Here is a 17,355-nt window from a genome sequence, read left to right on the forward strand (position 1 = left end):
TTTCCTTAGCCTGCTATTGTGTAAGCTGTAAGGCCGAGTACTCACGGCAGGACATGTCCGATGAAAACGGTCTGCAGACCGTTTCCATCGGACATGTCTGGCCGGGGACTGCCCGGGGACTTCTGTTCGATGGCTATACACACCATCGAACAGAAGCCCGCGCGTAAACATTACGCGGGGCGTGTCCGCGGTGTCGCCGTGTCGATGACGCAGTGTCGCCGCGACAATGACGCGGCGACGTGGGCGGGCCGCCTTAAAAATGCTTCCACGCATGCGTCGAAGTCATTCGACGCATGCGAGGGATGCGGGCGGCAGGACATGTACGGTAGGTCTGTACAGACGACCGTACATGTCCGGGCGGACAGGTTTCCAGCGGACTGTTTTAAAACAAGTCCGGGAAACAGTTGTCCGCTGGAAACCTGTCCGATCCGTCCCAAAATGGTCCGCTCGGGCCAACACACGGCCAAACATGTCTGCTGAAACTGGTCTGCGGACCAGTTTCAGCAGACATGTTTGGTCGTGAGTACTAGGCCTAACTGAAAATGGATTGCCATGCGTCTCTCAGCTCTAATGCCGCGTACACACCATCACTTTATGTGATGAAAAAAAATGACGTTTTTAAAAACGTCACTTTAATTGACTGTGTGTGGGGGAAAACGTCATTTTATGTCTTGTAAAAAACGACCAAAAAAAATTGAAGCATGCTTCAATTTTATGTGTCGTTTTTCAAAAGTGCACTTTTTACTTCACAGAAATTGACCGTGTGTAGCAAAAACGTCGTTTAAAACAACGTTTTTTCATCCGCGCATGCCCAGAAGCTACTTATGAAGCGAGCTTCAATGGAAAAACGTGGTGGAACGTAACCTCGCTTTGCTAGAACATTGTGAGAAAAACGATGGTGTGTAGGCAACTTCGTCTTTGAAAATTGAAGTTTCAAAAACGTCGTTTTTTAGTTCACAGAAAATGTCGTTTTTTTTCATCACATAAAGTGATGGTGTGTACGGGGCATAAGACTTCACATGAAAAAAGAATTCAAACACTATACATGGGCAAAGACATGTACAGATCCTGATCCTGACTACTACATGTCAATTCAACACAGGACTGCTGAGAAAAAAAATCCATAAGTGCCGGTTCACACTGGTGCAACTTGGCAACAATGGGGTCGCAGCAGTATTAACCAAGGAGATTTTCAGCAGGACTATGCAGTGTGACTTGCTTGCGACTAGGGTATTCTAAGTCGAATCAGAGTCGTGCAGGAATCTTTTTTGGCTTGAGTCGCATTGTTTGGAATGGCTGTGTCGAGTCGCAGGCCAATTTGCGCCATTGTGACCTGGGACTAACTATTCTTTTACATTGATCTATGTGTTCAAATTGTTTCAAGACTTAAAACAGAAGACTTAAAGTGGATGTAAACCCTCCATACACCCAGTGAAGTGAACAGCTTCGGATTATACACATCGATGAACTAAATCTCCCTACATAGGTTTTACATGTATATCGGCTGTCTTCACATTTATATACTGTTTAGAAAGTTCAGAAAGTTAGGAAATGTTCTCTTCCTGTTTAACACAGAGTGTGATGTCTGAGCATACAACCAAGATAGCTAAAAGTGCTGATTGAATGAAAGAAACACGGCCCCTCTCATCATAGGCAGAGACTATCAGAGGTGTTTTGTAACCGGGCCAGCTCCCTGCTAATCTATTTTAGCAACCTCCCCTGACAGAAATGTCAGGCTGCTTTTGTCTGTGTCATTTATATGTTAGAGAATTTGGCAGGAGTTATCAGGCTGATAACAGAGGAATGGGTCAGGCCCCGTACACACGACTGGTTTTCTCGGCAGAATTCAGCAAGAAACTCGATGGGAGACGTATTCTGCCGAGAAACCCTTCGAGGAACTCCTCTGGCCAAATAGAGAGCATGTTCTCTATTTCCTCGTTGGGCAAAGGGAAAATTTGGCTCGATTACTTTTTTGACAGCCGAACAAGGAACTCGACGGGGAAAACGATGTGTTTCGCCCGTCGAGTTTCTCGGTCATGTGTAGAGAGCCTCAGGAGAGAGCTTTGGGACTTAGCTCTTTGAAGAGAGATAACAAAATACTGCAGATAAATGTGGCCAGCTCAAATTTTGTGAATTGGGATTACATCCACTTTAAGCCTTGTACACACAATACGATTGTTGGCAGGGGATTGTCTGTTGACAGACTGTTGTCCTAAAATCTTATCGTCAGTATGCTCCTTTTGACAATTGTTATCCAACTTTCGGACAACAAATGTTGGATGACATGCTAGTAAATTTCCGGCAGACAACAGTTTGTGGTCAGATTTTCTCATGGTCAGTACACAAATCCGTCACACAAAAAGTACAAGCATGCATGCTCAGGATCAATGCTCACCAAACACGAAATTAGCAGAAGGGGCCCAAAGGGTGGCACTCAAGAACTGAAATTCCTCGTAGTACGTCACTACGTTCTTGTTTGTGGCATGACAATTGTGTACCGTTAGTATGCTCTTTTGGCCAACAATCGTACCGTGTGTACAAGGCTTAAGTCTTCTTCACAGACAGGGTTGGGTTGAGGGGTGGACAGAAGAGGTAGCAACCTTGAGATTCTTTGCCTTTGGTGCCATCAAGGGTGGGTAGAAGAGAAAGCCACCTCGGACAATTCAGAAACCAAGTTGCTGAAGTAGTTCACAGCTCATTTGAGGGGGGGAAGTCTGGCCTTTTTAGTTTGGGTGCTCAAATATCCTGTCCTGCCACTGTTCACAGGAAATTCAGACCATACTGTGGACGAGATAGTGACAATGCAGATTTCAATCATTATAAAAAATAACATTTTCATAATAGCTGTATAATAAAATAATTATAATATATTAAAATGACACATTATTTACTGGACTGGTATTTTTTTTAAACAGGGAATCATGTCTTGCTCTATGTAATTAATGGTTGAATTCTGGACTGAAAAACACTCCCCCTAATAACTGGGCCATCTAACCTTATCCGACCAAGCATACGCAAGCCTCGCAGCAGTCGGTCTTTGTCAATAGGGCAACATATACTGTATGCACTACTCTGTTTGTGTTTACAGCACAGAGACTGAGCTCTCATTGACAGCTATGGGTCTAATACAACTGATTGGAAAACAGGAAAACTTGTTCCCAATCACCTCATCACTGTGATTGGCTATGACAGTTATAATTCACTGTATAGCACGCCCCTGTGTTTTTCATCTCTTGAATGGGGGAAAAAATACAAAAAAAGCTCATGCTCTGTCAGATTGGATGGAGAGCGTCTGTGAACAGCAATTTTCAAGTCTTGCCACGGAGTCTCAATTGGATTTAGGTCTGGACTTTGACAGGCCCATTCTAACACATGAATGTGCTTTGATCTAAATCAGTCCATTGTAGCCCTGGCTGTATTTTTAGGGTTGTTGTCCTGCTGGAAGGTGAACCCCCGCCCCAGTCTCAAGTCTTTTGCAGACTCTAACAGGTTTCCTTCTAAGATTGGCTCCATCCATCTTCCAATCAACTCTGACCAGCTTCCCTGTCCCTACTGAAAAAAAGCATCCCCACAACATGATGCTGCCACCACCATGTTTCATGGTGTGTTCAGGGTGATGTGCAGTGTTAGTTGGGCCTCTTGGCTGCTTCTCTGTTTAATATAAAAGCCAACCAGAGCATAGAGAACTAAACAAATGAAATAACTGATAAATCTGCTAAGCAGCAGCCACAACTAATAGTGTTCACACACTGATAACGATTTAAAGTAGGGGGGTGTAGTGGCGCTTACTGGTACTAAAAATGTTTAAACATATAAATAACAGTACTGCTAGAGGCAATAATAGAACCAATTATAGAACAACTTCTATTGGGCAAATCCACCAATTGCTTTATATTTAAATATGTATCACTCCAAATAAAACCTGCACAGCATCAATCAATTAATGTGGAGGGTGCACAGTACTTGATGGAATGAACAATGAACAGTGGCCCAGATTCACGTAGAATCGGGCAAATCTGCGGCGGCGTAACGTATGACATTTACGTTACGCCGCCGCAAGTTTTACGGGCAAGTGCTTGATTCACAAAGCACTTGCCTGTAAAGTTGCGGCGGCGTAGCGTAAATCCCCCGGCGCAAGCCCGCCTAATTCAAATGATCCAGGTAGGGGGAGTGGATCATTTAAATTAGGCGCGTTCCCGCGCCGTACGTACTGCGCATGCGCCCATCCGTGAAATTTCCCGACGTGCATTGCGCTAAATGACGTCGCACGGACGTCATTGTTTTCGACGTGAACGTAAATGGCGTCCAGCCCCATTCACGGACGAGTTACGCAAACAACGTAAAATTTTCAAATTTCTACGCGGGAACGACGTCCATACTTAACAATGGCTGCGCCTCCTAATAGCAGGAGCAACCTTACGACGAAAACGACTTACTCAAACGACGTAAAAAACTACTGCCGGGCGCACGTACATTTGTGAATCGGCGTAAGTAGGTAATTTGCATACTCTACACTGAAAACTACGGGAGCGCCACCTAGCGGCCAGCGTGAGAATGCACCCTAAGATACGACGGCGTAAGAGACATATGCCAGTCGTATCTTAGGCTAATGTCGGCGTATCTAGCTTTCTGAATACAGAAAGTAGATACGCCGGCGCAGATTTGAATTTACGCAGCGTATCTATGGATACGCCGGCGTAAATTCTATCTGAATCTACCCCACTGTCTATATATAGTCATACACAGACATGACCATTGCAGCAAAAATATTCATAGGATAAATAATAATAACGTGTTGAATAAACAATAAATAGTGTAAAGTGCTACATCAATTAAAGTGCAATGTGCAAAAATAATGCTGTAAATAAAGTCCAGTGAAAGCAGTTAATACAAAAAATTCCAATTAAACTGTCCAAAAAAACATGCATGAGTGCAAAAAATCAAATCCAAAGAATTATTTTGCATTGAAACAGTGTGTCTCATAAAATAAATCCACCAAGGGATCAAACACAATGAAGTGACATAGATAATAAAAACATGCTAAAGTGTCACGTGCACAATCGTGCAAAATATAGCAAATCCAAACTTCAGAGGCAACTAAAAATACAGGGGCAGATCCACAAAAGAATTACGCCGGCGTATCTATTGATCCCCTGGCGTAATTTTAAATTTCCTGCGTTGTATCTTTGTTTTGTATCTACAAAACAAGATACGATTGCATCTTAGTCATGACTAAGAGACGTGTGGTGTCACGATACACGTGAGGACTGAGGAGAGCTGGTGGTGACGTCATCCGCTCGCGGCCGCAGAGCGGAGACATTCTATGCACGATACATGCTGATGACACATTGTTTGTTTGTGAGTGGAATCTGCGTTTTTTATTAATAAATTGTCATTGGTTTTATGCTATGGAGGCTTCCCTGTTTTTTATTTGAGTGCCATCGCTGGGATCTGTGGGATCTGTGGGATCTGTGAGCTTGTCCAATCTGTAGGATTGGAGCAGCAGGCTGCCTATGGGAGATACACTCCCAGCTTAATCAGCAAAACTATAGGCTTAATATAAGCCTCTTTAAGGTAAGGGGCTGGTATAAACACTCACTTTACAGCTGCACTGTGGGACCTTTGGCGTTTGTCCTTATCTGCAAGCACGTATGCTTATCTTCAGGCACTGAAGCATCAATTGTGGACTATTGGTGGAACACTTGCACACTCTGGAAATCAGTGATTGAAACTGTGGGCCAGATTCACATAGATTTAGAAAGAGAGAGATACGCTACGCAGCCATATCTTACCTGGCTCTAAGACTAATCCAGGAAGAATTTGAGCTGTAAGTTACGGCGGTGTAGTGTATTTCTCGGCGTGTAATTCAAATCGGCGGGTAGGGGGCGTGATTCATTTAAATGAAGCGCCGGCGTACTTGCTCTGTGAATCTGGCCCTGTATTTTTAGTTGCTTCTGAAGTTTGGATTTGCTATATTTTGCACGATTGTGCACTTGACACTTTAGCATGTTTTTATTATCTATGTCACTTCATTGTGTTTGATCCCTTGGTGGATTTATTTTATGAGACACAATGTTTCACTGCAAAATAATTTTTGGGATTAGATTTTTTCCTCTCATGCATGTTTTTTTGGACAGTTTAATTGGAATTTTTTGTATTAACTGCTTTCACTGGACTATTTACAGCATTATTTTTTCACATTGCACTTTAATTGATGTAGCACTTTACACTATGTATTGTTTATTCAACACGTTATTATTATTTATCCTATGCATATTTTTGCTGCAATGGTCATGTCTGTGTATGACTATATATAGATAGTGTTCATTGTTCATTCCATCAAGTACTGTGCTCAGGGCAGCACGTTTACCTTAACAGGTAACCTTTTATTATTATTTCACTCCCATCACCCTCCACATTAATTAATTGATGCTGTGCAGGTTTTATTTGGAGTGATACATATTTAAATATACAGCAATTGGTGGATTCGCCCAATAGAAGTTGTTCTATAATTGGTTCTATTATTGCCTCTAGCAGTACTGTTATTTATATGTTTAAACATTTTTAGTACCAGTAAGCGCCACTACACCCCCCTACTTTTAATCGTTCTCTGTTTAATGCTCTCCTTGCCCAACCTGTCAGTTTAAGTGGATGGCCATGTCTTGTTAGGTTTGCAGTTGTGCCATACTCTTTCCATTTTCCGATGATGGATTGAACTGTACTCAGTGAGATGTTCAAAGCTTGGAATATATTTTTATAACCTAACCCTGCTTTGAACTTCTCCACAACGTTATCACTGACCTGTCTGGTGTGTTCTGTGGTCTTCATTATGATGTTTATTCACTAAGGTTCTGTAACAAACCTCCAAGGGCTTCACAGAACAGCTGTATTTATACTGAGATTAAATTACACACAGGTGGACTCTATTTACTAGGTGACTTCTGAAGGCAATTGATTCCACTAGATTTTAGTTAGGGGTATCAGAGTAAGGGGGGCTGTATACAAATGCAAGCCACACTTTTCAGATATTTATTTGTAAAAAAAAAAAAAATTAAAACCATTTATCATTTTCCTTTCACTTCACAATATGTACCACATTGTGTTGGTCTATCACATAAAATCCCAATAAAATACATTTATGTTTTTGGTTGTAACATGACAAAATGTGGAAAATGTTAAGGGGTATAAATACCCTTTCAAGGCACTGTAGATCCTGGTTTAAACTAGGTCAGTGCCAGGGTTAGGGTTAAGTTTAGGGTCAAAGGTCATGCTCAGAGTAAAAAATCAAGGTCAAAGGTTTAGAGTCAAAAGTCATGATCAGTGGATTTTTTTTATTTAGTATCAGTGTTGTTCTGGGCCCTGCTATGTTGAAAAACAACAAATAATATACACATCTGTGGTATTGTCAATTTTGCTTTGATTTAAAAAAAACTGGAGAAATCCATCAGGATGTGCAACCAAATGAAAGCCCAATTTGTCCTGGAATAAGCAAGGTATAATTCACCTGGATATACTAATGCCCTGTACACACGATAGGTTAGTCTGATGAAAACGGTCTGATGGATTTTTCCATCAGTTATCCGATGAAGCTGACTGATGATCAGTCATGCCTACACATCATCAGTTAAAAAAACGATCTTGTCAGAACGCGGTGACGTGAAACACAACGATGTGCTGAAAAAAATGAATTTCAATGCTTCCAAGCATGCGTCGACTTGATTCTGAGCATGCGTGGATTTTTAACCGATGGACGTACCCACAGACGATCGTTTTTTTCTATAGGTTTTTTTATCCATCAGATAATTTTAAAACAAGTTCCTATTTTTTTGACTGATGGATAAAAAAACAATGGGGGCCCACACACAATAGGTTAGTCTGATGAAAACAGTCCATCAGACCGTTTTCATCAGACTAACCTATCGTGTGTACATGGCATAAGTAGCTGCCATGGTCTGTACAGTTTTACAAACACATGTCAAAGTTGAAAAACTGTGTTCAGGCATTAAGATTTGTTTTATCCTCCATCATAAAGGGGTAAGGCAATCCATTACAGGTTCAGTAAGGTACATACTCCTTGGACCTACTTTTGTGCCAGGAAGTGAAGCTGGGGAATCATTATGACAGCCAGGCAGAAGCAGAGAACAACAATAGCTAAGTATGAATTATCTGAGTAAATGTTTCCTTTAAACACTTGACTATAATTATTTTCATATATTTAATTGTCTTCAATTGAGATGTAATTTGATTGGAAACCATGGTTTCCATCCAACAAGAACAGTAATTACTAAAAATAAGGAAGGAACTGACGGCAGAAACATTGCTATAACAATTAACACACACGCACGGTCATGCTCTTTATGCAATGTGGGAGAGAGTACTTCATTGCAAATATTAATCAAGCTAACATCATAACCCATACATGATTACAAAAAAGCACATTGACCGCTATTACATAAAGGTGGCTTTTGCCAATATTTCTTTAACCACTTGCCTACTGTGCACATACACCCCCTTCCTGCCCAGACGAAATTTTAGCTTCCGACACTGCGTCGCTTTAACTGACAATTGCACGGTCGTGCTAGGTGGCTCCCAAACAAAATTGACTTCCTTTTTTCCCCACAAATAGAACTTTCTTTTGGTGGTATTTGATCGCCTGTGCGGTATATACTTTTTGGGCTATAAACAAAAAAAGAGCATACATTTTGAAAAAAAAAACACAATATTTTTTACTTTTTGCTATAATAAATATCCCATTTAAAAAAAAAATAATAATAATTTTTATCTCAGTTTAGGCCGATGCGTATTCTTCTACATATTTTTGGTAAAAAAAAAAAATCGCAATAACCGCATAGTGACTGGTTTGCGCAAAAGTTATATTGCCTACAAAATAGGGGACATAATTATTATTTTTTTATTATTTTATTTTTTTACTAGGAATGGCGGCGATCTGCAATTTTTTCGGGACTGCGACATTATAGCGGACACATCGGACACTTTTGACACATTTTTGGGACCATTCACATTTATACAGTGAACAGTGCTATAAATATGCATTGATTACTGTATAAATGTGACTGGCAGGGAAGGGGTTAACCACTAGGGGGCGGGGAAGGGGTTAAATGTGTAGCCTAGTCAGTGTTCTAACTGTAGGGGGAGGGGGGTGACTGGGGGAGGTGACCGATCTGTGTCCCTATGAACAAGGGACACAGCATCGGTCTCCTCTCCCTGACAGGACGTAGATCTCTGTGTTTACACATAGAGATCCACGGTCCTGCTCAGTTACTGGGCAATCGCCGCGGGTGCCCGGCGGCCATCATGGCCACCGGGCTTGCGCATTGTGTTCCCAGCTTTAAATAACAGTACGTCATATGACAGTCATTTGACGGCGGGCAGGTGTTAAGTGGTTAAAATGAGTGATAGAATGAAAATGTTTCAGTGCAATCAAAGCAAAGTCTAAAGTATTTATAAGCTGTTGTATATGATTGTGAGCCTCAAAATGGTTTTACCGCTATGACTCTCGTGAACGTGCATTAACAAACATGCGTTAATGTGTGAACTTCATGAGCTAATATGCATTGTGTTAGCCCATTCACAAATGATCAAATGTATCAAAAACTCACATGCCCGTTTTTTTTAGCAACACAGCACACCACAATGCATTGTGTGTGAGTTGTGGTGTGCTGTGGTACATCATGCATTAGGCTCTACTGTAGAGGGCAGTGAGGTGCCATTAATTCTGATGCACAGTAGACTGTCTGTAAAGAAGGTGCATTGCAGAAATGCATGGTAATGTATATAATGTATAGTTTAGTGTTGCTGCATCACACACACTTGTGAATAGTCCCTGAAGGAAGATACAACACTGCCAGCAATTACTGTATAGTTACCAGGAAATCCTCTGGTGGGCCTTATTCATAGCTTGGTTCTATTACATTTGCGAGAGGAGGTGAGTGCTGGGGTTAATCTGACTGGGTGGTTATTATATCCTCCATGTTTCCCTCCTTGTTGGGCGCCAAGCAAGGGTTACATGACAGGCCTAATCTAGAGTGGGTTCTTCTGGCTATGCTAGGTACCTTGAGTCACTTTACTACACATGGGGTACCTTTACTTTGTGCCATTTTCATCGATCCCCCGGGACAAGGCTGAGGCTGCCGTGGGTAAATAATCCACCTCAAGGTAGGCCTCTACTCTCAGAGATGAACTTATACCGTGCACACTTGCATTGTAACTCTTCTCAAGTCAACTCTCGAGTCCCCGTGTCAATATACATCTTCTCAGTAACTTGCATTTAGGAGCCTCTGACAGTATCCTACAAAATTTGTCAACTTCACCAGAATGGCCTTGGGCACATTCGACTACTTACTGAACCAGCTGCACCCACAGCTGCAGCTGTGTACCTGCAGATGAACGTCTCTTAGTGACTTTGAGGTAAGAAGTCATTCATTTATCAAGTGTCATTTTTTTGTTGGTCTACTGTGTGTGTGTATATATACAGTATGTATAGATAATATATATTGTATCCATTTATGTGCCAGTAGAATTTTGTTTTACTTAACCACTTAAGACCCCGACCTTTATGCAGGTAAAGAACCCGGCTAGTTTTTGCGATTCGGCACTGCGTCGATTTAACTGACAATTGCGCGGTCGTGCGACGTGGCTCCCAAACAAAATTGGCGTCCTTTTTTTCTCACAAATAGAGCTTTCTTTTGGTGGTATTTGATCACCTCTGCGGTTTTTTATTTTTTGCGCTATAAACAAAAATAGAGCGTAAATTTGGAAAAAAATGCAATATTTTTTCCTTTTTGCTATAATAATTATTCCCCAAAAATATATAAAAAAAACTTATTTTTTCCTCAGTTTAGGCCGATACATATTTTTCTACCTATTTTTGGTAAAAAAAAAATCGCAATAAACGTTTATCGATTGGTTTGCGCACAATTTATAGTTTTTAAAAAATAGGGGAAAGGTTTATTGCATTTTTATTAATAATTTTTTTTTTTACTACGAATGGCAGCGATCAGCGATTGTTTTCATGACCGCGACATTATGGCGGACACATGGGACAATTTTGACACATTTTTGGGACAATTGTCATTTTCACAGCAAAAAAATGCTATAAAAATGCATTGTTTACTGTGAAAATGACAATTGCAGTTTGGGAGTTAACTACTAGGGGGCGCTGAAGGGGTTAAGTGTGACCTCATATGTGTTTCTAACTGTAGGGGGGCTGGACATGTGACGTCATTAATCGTGCTTCCCTATATCAGGGAACACACGATCAATGACAGCGCCACAGTGAAGAACGGGGAAGCTGTGTTTACACACAGCTCTCCTCGTTCTTCAGCTCCGGGAACCGATCGCGGGACTCCAGCGGCGATCGGGTCCCACGGCCGCGGTCACGGAGCTTCGGACCGGGTCGCGTGCACACGCGACCCCGCGGCTGGGCTTAAAGGGGTTGTAAAGGAAAAACATTTTTTTCATAATAAGCATCCTTTACCTGCAGACATTCCTCTTTTCACTTCCTCATTGTTTGTTTTTGCTCAGAGGTTTCTCTATTTCTTCTCTATTCTGTTCACTTCCTGCTTGTCTGATTTTACTCACCACCGTAAAGGGAGGCTTTACTGCGGTGGTCAGTAACGTGCTCATCCCCTCCTGGGAACTACATCTGTACGGCAGGATGCTCTCTACGTGTTAGAGACTTCAAGGAGGTGTGAATTACTGGGCGTGCCACAATGCATACTGGGAAATGTAGTTCTTACATGAACGAGCGATGCAAACCAGGACGTGAATGAGAGAACAGAAACTAGAATGCCGGAGGTGATATAGATGAAGGAATTTAATAGGTATTTACTCATTTTTTAACAGAATCATTACACTATTCTGTCTGTCTACCTTGCAGACATTAATTTTAGGCAATTTTTTTTTCCTTTAGTGACCCTTTAAAGGGCCACGTACAGGTACGTGGATGTGCCCAGCCGTGTCTTAAGTGGTTAAAAAGCTGAAAAGATGTTACATTTTTTTCTAGGTTTCTTGCTACTGACCAGTCCTATACCTCTTTAAATCATTATTTTTTACTGGACATTTTAACTATTTCGGAGATAGTGCATGATACTTTCTTAGCCATATGGGAAGAGCTGTGTCCAGCAGTGATGCCATTACCAGATGGAAACATGTGGCGAAGAATAACAGATGGATTTTGGAATCTAGTAAACTTTCCAAATTGTATCTGAGCCCTTGATGGAAAGCCTACACGGTCCGGGTCTAGATTTCGCAATTACAAAAAAATATTTTTCATTGGTCCTCATGGCTATCTGTGATAGCAATTAGACATTTATCGCTGTGGACATTGAGACATATGGCAGCAGCTCTAATTCCAGTCTGTAATTGGTTGAAGACTGAGAGAAGGGCGATTCAACATACCATTTTGGTTATTTCATTGGGTTTTGATAGCATAAAAAGACACAAATACACCTGATATGTTCAAAACAGTTTTAGTTTTATTATTCTGCAAAACCGTTTAAAATTAAAGTTTTTTTCACTTTACTTTTATTATTTGTTAAAGCTTTAACAAAGCATAAAATATGCAAACTTTCCAAAAAGTCATAATTTAAAGCAAAAACCTGGTTACAAATCCTGATAAAAAGAGGTGGGGGATGGGGGAATATGAAGTAGAAGGTTGGGAAGAAGAACCAGAGCTGGTTTGGCTATTAGCTTGAGAAACATCTGCGGAATTTGAGCTAGTGTTTACACTTGGAGAATATGTTCCCTGTGAGGAATGAGCAGGAGAGGAACTTACATAAGAAGGCCTCTGGGTATTGTGCTTTGAGCTGTATGAATGCAAAGGGGTCTTTGGATAGGGTGGTAGATATGGCTGGGCTGGAAGCCATGGGTACCCATACGGATATTGATGGTATCACCTCTGAGGGGGTTCATATTGGCTAATGGTGGGCAATGGAATTCCTGACTCGGCAGCTATAATACATCCACCACATAATTAAATATACCCATATGTATCTCCACCTGCATTTCTGCTGGTGCTTTTTGAAGTGTATGATAAATTGTCCTCAGGAAGGATGTATTTGAGTTATTTGAATCACAGAATGGATCCTTACTCTGTCATTTTTGCCCATGAAGGACTTCATGGCTTTATCCATCTCAGGATTTTCAGGCTTTTTGACATGTCACGAGGATCGTGATGTTGTTGGCCTGTCATGACTAACCTATAGAAAATAATATGCTGATTGAGAAATACAATGATGCCTTGGTGTACATCTGATAAAGCTTAGTAATGAATAGTATGCTTACATGTACGGATATTTGCGAAGGGCTCGGATGTGCACTTGCACGTGCTGTCTCATCCACAGACTGGGACTGGCCTTCTACCTCTTGTGTGGCTTGCTCACCTCCCTGCACTGCTTCTGTCTCATTGTCTTCAGTGTTCTCCTCACACTAGATGCTTGATGATGTACTACAATAAAAAGGAGGAACATTTGGTCACAAAACCTTACTATATGGAGAGCTACTTTTTTCACTTTCTAGATGGAACATCCAAACATCACTTATGGTCCATGACTTTCCTTTGAAAATACAGCATTTTGAAGAAGACTGATGTTTTATTTTTGGTAGCTCGGGAACAGCTTACACACTCTACCTCATCCTTCAAATCTCTTGGAAAATGGTCTCTCAGAGAATGCCACCTTCTGTTTTTCAAACCCTGTAACACACATTGAGAAAGGTTTTAAGTAAAGTGGCGAAGAAAAAAAGCTATAACAAATAGGACTCCATAGTCTGTGGAGTAGTCATCATGCCCTTGCCTATTCACAATATTAAAGCGGGGGTTCACCTGTACATGACACTTTTTCCCCTTAGATGGATGCTCATTTTGTCTAGGGGAATCGGCTAGTTGTTTTAAAATATGAGCTGTACTTACCGTTTACGAGATGCATCTTCTCCGCCGCTTCCGGGTATGGGCTGCGGGACTGGGCGTTCCTATTTTGATTGACAGTCTTCCGAGAGGCTTCCGACGGTCGCATCCATCGCGTCACGATTTTCCGAAAGAAGCTGAACGTCGGTGCGCAGGCGCAGTATAGAGCCGCACCGACGTTCGGCTTATTTCGGCTACTAGTGACGCGATGGATGCGACCGTCGGAAGCCTCTCGGAAGACTGTCAATCAAGAAGGAACGCCCGCTCCCGAAGACCCATACCCGGAAGCGACGGAGAAGATGCATCTCGAAAACGGTAAGTACGGCTCATATTTTAAAACAACTAGCCGATTCCCCTAGACAAAACGAGCATCCATCTAAGGGGAAAAATTGTTTTATGGGTGAACTCCCGCTTTAAACATCATGTGCACAGAATGCTGCCCACATATTCCGATGAACAACAAGGCATCATTGCAGTACTAAGTTGGCATATGTTAAATATTTTTATGCTTAGGTCACCACAAATTCCATGTGCCACAAGGACAGCAATAGACACAGAAATGATGTCCTTCTGGGACAAGGTGCACACTTCATTAGAGAGGCCAGAAAGGATGAGCACTGACCTCAAATTCCCATGCATTACTACAAACTGTAAATAACAATACATACAAAGCAGAGTGCCACATGGTTTGGCTCTGCTGCAGTGAGAGACTGAACAGCACATTACTCACATGTTTCCATAATCTCATGATTCCATAAAAACACTGAGAAGAGAGAATGCTGTCGTTGGGCAACACGTACCATGTTGCTCACGCTGTTTGGGAGTCATGGTGGACCAATTTGGTGTCACAATCCTAGAGATTTCATCCCATAGTTGCTGTGGTGCCACTGTCACTGTGGTCCCGACACAGTGTTGGTTGCAGTTCCCTTAGCACACCCCAGTTCACTGCAGTAATTACATATATTTGTCACACCCCTCTCATTTATTTGGTATAGGTTTTTTTTAATTAATTCTTAGTTCATTAATTTATTTCACACGGTTTTATTTACATATCCTTGCAGAGCAGTGTGGGCTGTCAATCATACACAACATTCACATGGTTGTGATATGGTCACCTGGCCTTCACCTTGCTGTTTTCTCAAGTCCGGATTGGATTCCTCAACTCATCACTGGGTAAGATCATCATCCCTGTCCCCCTTCCTCATTTGGACACAGGTTGGGGCATCGCTATTGGGCTGTTTTGGAAGTTATAGACCTTTTTTTTGAGAGATGGTTCTCCACTTAAAGGCTATTCCATATTTATAGATATGTTATTGATTTATTTCCAGAGCATTTACTCCTGACAAATAGCCATGAAATGCGTCGAGTATACATATTGAACAGATGCCCAGACAAGTTTGGCTCACTAAAGCGCATTTGCTTATGTTTATTCAATTGTTATTAATGGATGAGTGATTTAGGAAATTGTATTGCTAATTATGTTGTATTTTACATCGTATAATAATTTTATTTATATAAGTGAACCGTTATTCATAATATATCATGTCTTTTACCAAAGATTAATGATACTTTTTAACTTGATTTGTAATCAAAATTAATTTACTTTTTAACTTGATTTGTGATCAATAGTAATTTAATGATCAATATGAACAAGGTATCAATTCAGTGACAGGCCTCATGCAAAGTCCCATTCTTTCCCCCTCTTTGCTGTTTAGTATATATATATCAGGGATGGAGGTTTGCAACTGCTATGACCAGGTTGTATCAGGTCACATTACTACATGTGGTCCCTACATGTTGAGTCCCACAAGCCTGGCCTTTCATGCACCAGGTTTATTAGTTGTTTCTGGGAGACATCTCTGGCCATGTTTCTCCATGGGGATGTACTTCCAATGTACCTCCTATTGTCCAACTACTGCCTGGGTCAAAGGTTGAGTTCACATATAAACAAAATAATTTAAATTTCTTCAAAACTCTTTTTAACTGATATAATATCCACTTTCACGGATCTCGATGTAGCCTTATACATTACAAAAAACTGCCAAAATCGGAAGCGGAGGTTAACAGATAGTAACGGATGGTTATCTGTTTGCCCATAGGAATGCTGTGTCCTACATTGACGAAGGGATGAAACACGAATAGACAGTCCAATCGTGTAAAATTCCATACCTCTGTACAGGATGGAAACCTCTGCAGCGTGAATCCGCTCCCACTACTCTGGGAGACAGACCATTGATGGAAGGAGTGGCAACAACTTCCTTTGCTACTAGAGGCGATTCCACCTATAACAGGATCACGCTACCAACAGGCTGCTGTAACATATCTGTTGCCCTAGGTAGCCACTTGCATCTTCACACTGCTCCACTCCACACCAATGTCTTCATACCGCAATGTGTTTAAGATCCACTCAGTAGGCTATGTGTGCTGGTTACTTGCAATACACCCCTTTCACTAACTTCAGACCAGACAAGGACAATATTTCAAATGCTTTACTTAGAAAAGAGCAAAAGGACAATTACAGAGTCCAACATACACATGCATAATTCTTTCCTAATTCCCTAACTTTAACTTCAGGCTGTGTGCTGCCCCAGAATACATGCAAAGCTAGTGTTTGTGTAATACATCAGAGGCATTCTTCCAGGGCTGGTGTCTTCGGGGTGAACCCCAGGTTCTAATAACTTCTAATAACTTTACATCCAGGTAGTAATGTGCAACATCCTTCTGCTCTTCATGAGTGTAATTTTCTGTCTCTCTCCCATATGGGTTAGTGTTATCTCTCCACTAGGCCTTTTTCGGGAACATGGTGTAAGAGGTAACCCAACCCAAACTGACCCTAGCATGGACTAGATTTGGACTTCTGTCCCTATTTATATCACAGGATTCGCCAGCAGGCTCAGGAATAACCTGCCAAAAGACCAAAGAACTGGGAAAGGCATTAATTCCTAACCTCCTGTCCTTCTGTCCAGGACAGCTGGTCAACTGGCTATTTCAACCTGCGCACACAATACTCAAGAAAAAAAGAGGAAATCTGATTGCTACTTAAAGCTACACCACTGCTTTGCAGTGGTGTGAACTGGACATACCAGACACAATGCATTTTACCAGTATGAGGCAATCCACCACCTCATACTGGCTGGCAGCCAATTGAACCTTATGAAATGTCTGCGTGACACTTCAAAAAAGCTTGTTTAAAAAAAAAGAAAAAGAATAGTACAATATGTACCACACAGCATGTTGTAACATAGTGGCTGGCGTGAATGGACCCTAAGCTGACAAGGCAGTAGCTGGGGGTGTACACATGCTGCAGCTGCAATACTTTGCTTAACAGTTGCGGAAACCATTATATTCCTTGTTGCATTCGTCTGGCACTATCACTCGTCGAATGCATTTAGGGGGTTAAAACATATTGCCTCTTCACCACCTGTCAAATG

This window comes from Rana temporaria, chromosome 3 (genome assembly GCF_905171775.1).
Source record: "Rana temporaria chromosome 3, aRanTem1.1, whole genome shotgun sequence".
Lineage (NCBI taxonomy): Eukaryota > Metazoa > Chordata > Amphibia > Anura > Ranidae > Rana > Rana temporaria.